This window comes from Agelaius phoeniceus, chromosome 17 (assembly GCF_051311805.1).
Source record: "Agelaius phoeniceus isolate bAgePho1 chromosome 17, bAgePho1.hap1, whole genome shotgun sequence".
NCBI classification, from domain to species: Eukaryota; Metazoa; Chordata; class Aves; order Passeriformes; family Icteridae; genus Agelaius; species Agelaius phoeniceus.
The window spans coordinates 14,008,016-14,017,575 of record NC_135281.1 but is presented as its reverse complement, the minus strand read 5'-3'; the positions used below and the strand labels follow the sequence as shown (position 1 = coordinate 14,017,575).

General features: G+C 45.5%; 1 long non-coding RNA gene across 1 annotated transcript; it reads right to left on the bottom strand.

The window, feature by feature from the left end:
• Window positions 1–513: 513 nt before the first annotated feature.
• Window positions 514–9,247, bottom strand: LOC143695402 (uncharacterized). Its single transcript, XR_013184542.1, has 3 exons — window positions 9,135–9,247; window positions 1,490–1,594; window positions 514–589 (listed from the first exon to the last, which is right to left on the bottom strand). It is a non-coding gene; the product is annotated as an uncharacterized LOC143695402 (long non-coding RNA).
• Between the last annotated feature and the right edge of the window lie 313 nt (window positions 9,248–9,560).

The following is a 9,560-nucleotide window of genomic DNA, read 5'->3' as shown; positions in this document are numbered from 1 at the left end:
CAGACCACACCACCAAATGCCCACACTGTGGCCTTTCCCTCTGTCCTGTTTATAGCAGGAAATGTCCAAAGCAGAACTTTTCTCGAGATTATCTCTGACTTTTCAAGGCTGCTGGTAATTAGAGAACTGAAATTAAGCTAATCCAGATTCCCAGACTGATAACTTCCACATCTACAACATGTCTCTCCATTTTTCCACTTTATGTCTAAAGAAATAAGTTTTCATTACAAAAAAAGGGTGGATAATGCTGGAAAAATTACATTTTGTACAATTAAGATGTAGTAAATAAAAACCACCCTGTAGCATGCATGATTTGGACTTGTTCATTATCAAATGCTGTCCAAACTACAAGAAGTTTTATTGAAATCCAGGAAAAAAACCATGAAACCTTAGTCCCTGACTTCATGAAAGCAGGAAATCACCATCAGGTGTTGTTATTATCAGAAGCTGGCTTTGTTGGATTTTTAGACACTGCACCAAAGGTGAGAATTGTTAGGGTTACCTGCAGAATCCGTTTCTGCCACCGGTAGTGTTTGTATTTGTAGATAATGAAGTTAAATTGGGACCCAGTTAACAAATCCTGGGGATCCTGGAAAACAGAACAGAAATCAGCAACACATCCCATGCTGGGATAACCTTGGGACACCCAAATCCTGCTGTGCTCAGGTGAAATCTCTCTCTGTGAGCAGAAACAACCCTGGAGGATTCCATGTGGAGGCAGATGGAAAAACCCTCCTGACTTTTGTTAATCACCTTAATGAAGGTGGAGAGGGACATTATTCCCAAGGACAGGGACAGGACAAGGGGGAATGGCTTCACACTGACAGAGAGTGAGTTTGGATTGAATTTGAGGGAGGAATTCTTTACTGTGAGGGTGATGAGGCCCCGGAGGAGAGAAGCCTTGCAGTGCCTGGGGGAGCTGCAGGAAAGATGGAGAGAGAGGATTTACAGGGGATGGCACACAGGGAATGGCTTCACACTGAAATTGAGGAGGGTTAGGTGGGATACTGGGGAGGGATTCCTCCCTGGGAGGGCGGGCACAGGTTACCCAGAGCAGCCCTGGATCCCTGGAAATGTTCCAGGTCAGGCTGGCCAGGGCTTGGAGCACCTGGGACATGGGAGGTGCAGGGAGGTGGAACAGGACGAGCTTTAAGGTCCCTTCCAACCCAACCCAGTCTGAGATGCTGCAGTTCCAGATTCTGCCCCATATTTATTAATGCAGGACTCGCTGCTACCCTTGGAATAACAACCCTTGTATGGGTTTGAGTGCCCCAATGCAGGCAATGCCAGCATTTCCATGGAGCAGCCATCACACAGGGCACAGGCAGCACAGCCAGCTGTACCTGCCCTGCTGGGTTGGGAACTGGGCTCTTTGTGGCTCCCAAACCAGGAGTGTATCCTTGAGAGCAACCCAGACACCCTCCTCACTCAGCAGGGCTCTCCAGAACATCTGAACATATCACCGAGCACATCAAAGGAGCAGCCTTACCTTTTCAGCATACACCTCCTTCTGTGCCAAATGCAGAGCTCCTTCAATGCTCACTTCTTTATTTTTCACCATGTTCATGATTTTGAGGATTTTTTCCTGGCTTAACTAGAAAAAAGAATAAAGTCAATCAAATGTTTTTAGAGACTGGTTTTTCATCAGGCTGTGGAGGATACAGAGTGCTCATGACACAGTCACAGTAGCTGCCATAAAATTACAATTTCCCTCATATTTTATATTCTACTGACAAGCTGACCAGCAAATATAATCTCCCTTTGAAACCTGGTCAAAGTCCACAAGATATCAAATATACAGGGGCTTTTACAACTTTAGGAGATGTGGTGGTAATATCTGGAGATAGAACTGCCAGGGGGAAACCCTTTTGAGTTAGAAACCCTGGCAAGAAGTGAAAACATCAATTTTGCATGGCAGTCTGTCTCATCTTGAGTGCAAAGCCCTGCACACAGGACAACATGAAAGAAAAACCAGGAGCATTTGAAATGCTCAGGGTGAAGAGGGGGCAAACTGCTGTTGGTACAGGGAGGTGCAGCTGCCACGGGGACTCAGTGAAGCACATGAAAAGCCAGAGTTCCACTTCCCCTTTTTCTCTCCCCAAAACAGGAGCTTGAGCTGCCAATGAACCCACACAGGAATTTGTGTCACTCCTGAGTGCAGCAAGGCAGTGCCAGGGGTTTGGGGGGAAAAACCAACCCTGCCTTGAGCCAGACCCTATGTGGCAGCCACTCCTCAGCAGAGATGGGAGCTTGGAGGAGCCTGGAGGTTTTAGCAGCACAGCTCAGGAACTTGGACATTTTTTATCCAGACTTCAAGATCCGAGCGGTTCCCTGTGCCCTGAGAATGGCTTGACCACCTGGAGAGATTCCAGGGCTTTCCAAAGGTTCTTCCCAAGCTCTCCAGGTGGACACCCAGGTGCAGAGCCCAGCACAGGCTGTGCAGGAGCAAAGGAAGGGGCCAGGAGGGTTAGGAAGGCACAGGGAAGGAGGCAGGAGGGTTGGGAAGGGGTCAGGAAGGTTGGGAGGGAGGCAAAATTCCTCTATTACAAAGCAGGCACATTAAGGAAATACATGAGATTATGTTAATAATGCCCTCACTTACCTGCCAGGCTACAGCAGCCTGTTTAAAACAGATTAAATTGTCATCACCCTCCCAAATGCAGCAGAGCCACACAAGTGCTTTGAAAGAATTCACAATTGAAGGAAGAGCATGGGGCTCCAGACATTCTCTGGAAGGGGAGGTGAGGTTTTTATCTTTTTGGCCTGGTATAAAATGTGTTCAGTGGGGAGAGAGGAGATTTCTGCCCTGCTCTGGGGCAGCTGCCAGCGCTGCCCTGCCATGGCCCCTCCCAGGCCTTCCTGCCTCTCCCATTTACCCAAAAGGACCCCCTAGAGGGTGTGCATGCAGAAATATCACTGGGATAATCCCAGATCCGCCAAGACCCCGTGAAGGAAATGATGTGGTTAAAGCCACATCATCCAAGTGGTTCTTGATCAGGGCAGAGGAGGGAAGCACCCAGCACGTGGGGCACTGCTCAGGGGTCAAACACCAAATGTGCCCCTCTGGCTGCTCTCTCTGACCCTCACCCTGCAATGCACTGCCCAGAGGGACACAGGATGGCTCTGGCTCCTGTGCACCCCCTGAGCTCTCTGGGCTTCTCCAGGGGACAATCCCACCCTGCAGACCTGCACTGCCCCTTGAGAGCCCTTCCCTGCCCCGTCTGCAGAGCGATGGGAGCCACTTGTGGCTTTTTGTTCTTATTCCTCTTGTTCCACCCTGCCTGGATCCCGCTGCAGAAATGCTCCTGGGATGTGTGCCCTGGAAATGTGGCCCCAGCCCGGCAGGAGTGTCACTCACTGTGGTGTGACAGGGTCACACGCCATCCCAGGGGCAGCTCACAGCTCACCCAGCCCAGCTCTGCCACCTCCTGAGACAACAAAGCCCAGCCATGCAGAAATCCTGCTCCCTGCACCAGACAGGGAGGTTTCCATTCAGCTCCAGTCAAGCTTTTCATTGTTGAGCATTCCTCACTCTCGTCCTGATGAAACATTGAACATCCTCAGCTGCTCCCTGGCTGTGCAGGATGCAGGGAAGGGGCTGGCAGGGCTTGTTCCAAATCCTCTGCCCTCCACAGCAGCTTCTGGCACTTTCCCCTCCAAGCAAAAGGAGCAGGGCTGATTGCTGCTTTACAGAGAATTCATTAATTTTGAGGCATAAATCTGACTGAATTTCACCCTGCCTGCACGCTGAATGTGCCATTTAAGTGATTTTCAAGACAACAGACATAATCTGGATTGCCTTAAACTTCCACCTTGGTGTTATCAACTTCCCTCTCCTAATTTACTCACTTTCACCAGGTTTGAACTCGGCCCAAAATGTTCTGAGTGCTGCCAAGCATTTCCAGGGCAGTGGTTTTCTCCTAGGACTGGGGTATCTCCAGTTTCAATTTCCATGAAATCTCAAACCAGGTGACTGATGTGGCATTTTTATGTGGCAATACCACATCCTGTAGCCTAGAGACAGACTGATATTATTTGTCAAACAGAGCTGCTATTCATCAAATAAATTATCCATCTGTAATAATGTTTTGCATTATTTTTTGCAGATCCACATCTGGCTGAATAGTATCTGTCAACATTTATTCAAAGAAGAAGGGATTCATCAAGCAGGAGCTTGATTTCCTTGAAAACATTGGAAATTCTGCCACTTCCGGGAGGAGCTGGAGGAGCCCAAAGATATTTTATTGTAATTTATTCCTCACTGGTATAAAGGTATGGAGTGATTGATTGCAACAACATCAAATTCTCCAAGAACAGTTCTCAAAACCATGAAGATATAAACTGGTGCCCAGTGATGTGTCCATAGCACAATACCAACAATTTAAACTATTTTCAATATTGAAAATATCACCATACTGAGGAATCTCAAAGCCTTGACATTTCTTAAAATCCCCTCTGAAAAAATGACACTTTCTAGGTCTCACCCTTCAGATTTTCCCTCAATCACCAAGGAGCCTCCTGCTCCATCAGCCCTGAGAACTCACCAGGAAATGACACTTGTGAAGAAATTTCACTGTGAAAATTCAGGATAAATTGAGTGCTTGCACAGGAGACTGGTGTAGTTTTGTGCTATTTGATCACTGTTTCATCAGTGATCTGCTGAAGGACTGGAGATTATTTTTATTAAATTTGCAGATTTTGATGGGCAGCTGGAAAGAACTGCGAGGGGGATTGGAATTCCAAACAGCCTTGACAAATGAGAGCAGCAATAATCTATAATTCAGCAAGCAGAGGGAAGGGAAAAAAAAATAAAATCTGGATGTTCAGCAGGAGCTGCCAGCTTCACAAGCACTGGCTGAAGAACACATTTTTGGCAGAAAAAGCCCAGAAGTTTGAGCAGCTTGCAAAGTGACAGCAGCTCCCAGCATGGTGCTGCTGCAATAAAAGGGAATTTCCCTCGGGGAGGTTCCAGACAGCAGCAAAACACTGAAATAAGAGTGCTGAGCACTGACAGGGGATCCTGCTGGAACAGGGGGGGAGATTTCCATGCCTCCAGAACAGAGCTGGAGGAGCCCAGCTCAGGATAATGAGAGTAAGCAGAGCTCTGGAAAAATGGGATTTCCAAGGGAAGGGTTGGGGTTTCACAGCCTGGGGCAGGCACAGGGTCACAAAGAGATGATGCCAAAAGGGAAGGAGCAGGAGGCTCCCTCTGTGGTGGGGTAAGGAGAAATAGGAGAGAAAATTACAGCAAAAGAGAGAAATTACATTACAGCAAAAGAGAGAAACTACAGCAAAAGAGAGAAATTACATTACAGCAAAAGAGAGACATTACAGCAAAAGAGAGACATTACAGCAAAAGAGGTTCTGCTGAGATGTTTGGAAAATATAAGGATAACACTGAGCCATCCAAGGAAAATGATGGAGTCTCCCACCACTACACATCCTTAAGAAGAATTAAACAAATGAAACAATTAAATAAATTCTTCTTAAGAAGGATTAAACTTTGGGCCACGTCTAACCTGGTTTTGCACTTTAATTCAGTGCAAGCCTGCAAAGGACTGAAGGTTCCCCCACTGCTTTCCCAGGGGGAAGGGGCAGGCAGAGATTTAAAAATGTTGAAGAACTCCATCCAGCCTGTGAGCTTTTATTTCCAAGGCAGAGATATTTCCTGGGAATCTCCTTCAGGCACCATTGCTGCTTTATCAGAACCAGCCTCAGCACCACCACACTCTGTGGCCTGGATATTTTAAATTAGACTTGATTTCAAAGCAATCCTTCAGTGTGAACTTACCCAGTAGTTTCTTGGTGTACTGAGGGACAGTTTAAATGCTCTGCTACAAACGGGACTGAAATAGAATAAAGGAGGTGGCTCATACGGGAGCATTTCAGTTTGCTACTAAAATAATAACCTTCTGTGCCTTTAGTGATTGTAATTAAAATAATCCACAGTGATAAGAAGTATCAAGGATTATCATATTTGCTTTTTAACGTGAGGGTCAGATTAATTTTGTGACGAAACAAAGATTGCTGGGCTACTTAACAGCCACATCTAATTTTTTTGGAGAAAAACGTGCACCCCTCTGCTCACAATCTCACCTTGGGCCCCTCATGTCTCGTAAAAGAAAGATTCACTCTGGGCTGCTGAAATTGCTAAATGCTGAACACGAGATTTCACCCTGCTGGAGGTTTATTAAATCACATTAACACCTGCTAAGCAAGAGGAGTGAGGGTGACAGAGAGAAAGCAGCACTGATTTCATGCACGTTTCACTGAGGATCCAGGGGCGCCACGAGTTCCCTGGTAATTACCTGGAACATTTAATGAACAAACCCTTCATTATGTTCTAATCAAAACACGGACTAAGAGTTTGAAAAAAAAAAAAAACAAAAAAGCAAAACCAAAAACAAAAAAAAACCCAACGAGCACCCATCTGCTGATGTATAATTTCTGACCTGGCTTTTCCTGGGGTGTTGATAAATCATCCTGGAAAAACATTGAGGTGAATTTCTCCTTGTCCATCTCCTCCTGAAGTCTGACAGATTCAGCAGGATGTGATCCTTGTCTCTAGAAATGGTTTTGTTCTGGTCTCAATACTTTAAAAATACACATTAATAATTTAGAAATACACTATTTTTTCAAATGGGCAGATTCCTCAGGATCAGCTACCTGGACATCTATTTAAGCTGGGTCCTAAAGTCAGAAAATAATTTCTGTTCAAAAAAAGGCTTGGGGATATTCATTGTGCTCCTGGAAGTATGAATATTGAGAATATTCATTCTGCCATTTCCTGGAGGAGCTGAAGGAAAAAATCAAATAAATATATAAATAATATTAAAATAATAAAATACAATAAAAGATCCCAAAGAACAGTATTTTATTGTATTTTATTTCTTACTGGTATATGAAAATATATTTTATTGTAATTTATTTCTTACTGGTATAAAGGTGTGGAGAGATTGATGGTAACAACATCAAAACCTCAAAGGAATTTTGGCAATATTGAGAATGGGACAAGGAGCTCCAAATGGCTCAGGAGCAAGAAATTTAACTTTTTTTGGATACTGAAGGGAACACACCTCAGGATGTGCTTCATCCCTGTCCCTCAGGCCACCAGAGCTGCTGGGTGCACATTCATGAATACACAGATCAGAAAATATGGAAATATTTAAATAGAATTGATCCCTTGGTAAGTACAGAGTGAAAATCCACTTTCAGCTACCTTAGAAAAGACCATGGAAATAAAAAAAAAAAAAAGATAGAGGGAAAAAAATCAATCATCTAAGAGAGGTGGCCTTTAAGAAAAAGCCTAATGAAAATTGTAGGGGAAATCCATGGGGATAAAGTACTTTAGAGCAGTTGATTAAAGTGAAGCAGGGTGGAAAAGCAAGAGGGTCTGGCCTTGCACCATGATCTGAGCAGCTCTCAGATGAGAAGCCTCAGGAAGACATGAACTCCTCAAAGGAGCTCACAAGAAGTTTAAATCTCGCTTTTCTCAGGCACCGTTTGTCTTTGTGGGTATTTTGGTGCTCCTACAGCTGAGCCCTGTGCATGTGCTTTCCTGGGGGTGACAGTCGGTGACAAGTGGCACCACCTGGCCGTGGTTTCCTGTTTGCTCTCGCTCAGCCGAGCCCTCTCTGGCAGCAAACATTTGATTGTTTCCACAGCCCCTGAACCCCCAGCAGTGCAAGAGGGAAGGTGAGAGGTTGCTGAGCTGTGCCAAGGCAGCAGGGAGAGGGGAAACCCTGCCAGGGCTGGGACTGTGCCCTCCCAGCCCCTCTGGCACCAAAGCACCTCAGCATCTCCTGCAGCAGGGCCAGGTGGGAGCTGGAGGAGAGGCTGATACAGCCCACAGAGCAGCCCATCACACCAAAACCTGCTGCAGTTTCATGGCGCTTCAGGTGCAGCAATGAATGTGTGGAAAGTTCAAGAATTCAGTGTTAGGATCACTGAGGTGACCCCAGTTCAAGAATTCAGTGTTTGGATCACCCATCCCTGCCCCTGCCCTTCTGATCGTTCACCTCTGCCTCTGCTTGGAGGAGAAGAACTTTGAAAATGTGCAAGGGCAGCCCCTGCCCTTTTCCCCTGTGACAAACCACAAAGCCAGAGATAGGTTTTGTTTTCCTCCTCGTTTGTGGGATTGCTCTGGGGTTTGCCAGAGCCTGGCCTGGCAAATCTCTCACACTTGGGGAACGAGGGGAGCCAAGCAAGGACGGCTGGATCCTCCCCAGCCCTCACCCCTGCCAGCCAGGAGAGCTCAGAGCCTGCACACAGCACAGCCCTTCTTTTCTCTCACTGCTCTTTCCCTGATTCTTCTTTTCCCTGATTCTTCTTTTCCTTGATTGCTTTTTTTTCCCTGATTGCTCTTTTCCCTGATTCCCCTTTTCCCTGATTCCTCTTTTCCCCGATTCCTCTTTTTCCTTGATTCCTCTTTTCCCTGATTCCTCTTTTCCCCGATTCCTTTTCCCTGACTACTCTTTTCCCTGATTTTTCTTTTCCCTGATTCCCCTTTTCCCTGATTCCCCTTTTCCCTGATTTCTCTTTTCCCTCTGCCAATCCCATCATCTCTCCCAGACACAGAGGATCTTCCCTCAATTCCCCAGGTGCTCCCAAATTTTGAAACAAGCAGAATGCTCCAAGTCTCTGTGTGTGGCAGGCACTCAGACAAACCCACGGTGCTGCAAGCTGATGTATATTCAATCCTGGCATATCAATCACCTCAGATTCCAGTGGGATTATCAAAAGACTGCTTTTGCCTGTAATATAAAGCACTTTTTTTCTCCCCTCCAATTACCTTATGGAAATTTTTAGCACAGATAATATAAAGTGTTAATAAAACCTCTCTAGCATGGCAGGAGAAAGACTGATTTCCTCTCCTTGTATCAGGAAAACTTTGCACATTTCAACTTTCTCAAGAATAAAGCACAGAAAAATGTTGTCTCCTGCACACCTTCTGCAAACACTCTGTGATAGATTAGAGCAGGCTGAGCTCACATCACATAATAGCCCATTACACCAAAACCTGCTGCAAATGCCCTGCCAATAAAGCACCAAGTCCTCCCCAGTTTCTGATAAACCATCTCAGCTACACACAACAAGCAGCACTTCCACACCAGCCATAACACTTTGTGCTTTACCTGTGAAAAAGTGTCTGCTGTTCTTGTATTATCCATGTCTGGGGAAACTCTATTTGTTTCATCAGTATCCTACAGGGTGCCAAAGAGCAGCTTATTCATGAATCACACCTGCTTCTGCACAGCGTGCTGCTCCTCTCTCTCTCTGCCTCTCTCTCTTATGAAATCTTGCAGCCAATGGCTTTTATTAAGTGTTACTTCCTTTTATGCTGAGAACTGAAAGAAACAATAATGATGCTTGGCTTCCTCATGGCAGCTCTGTGGAAAGACCAAAAAAATGTAGAAGTTGTTTGTTTGCTTTTCCTAAACTGATGTTTATGTTCCAGTGCCTTCCTGAAATCACTGAGCTAAATACTGAAATGATGATTTATTACTATTTATTATGATTGATTACACTGCGTCTGTCTGAACACACAACACATGTCAGTT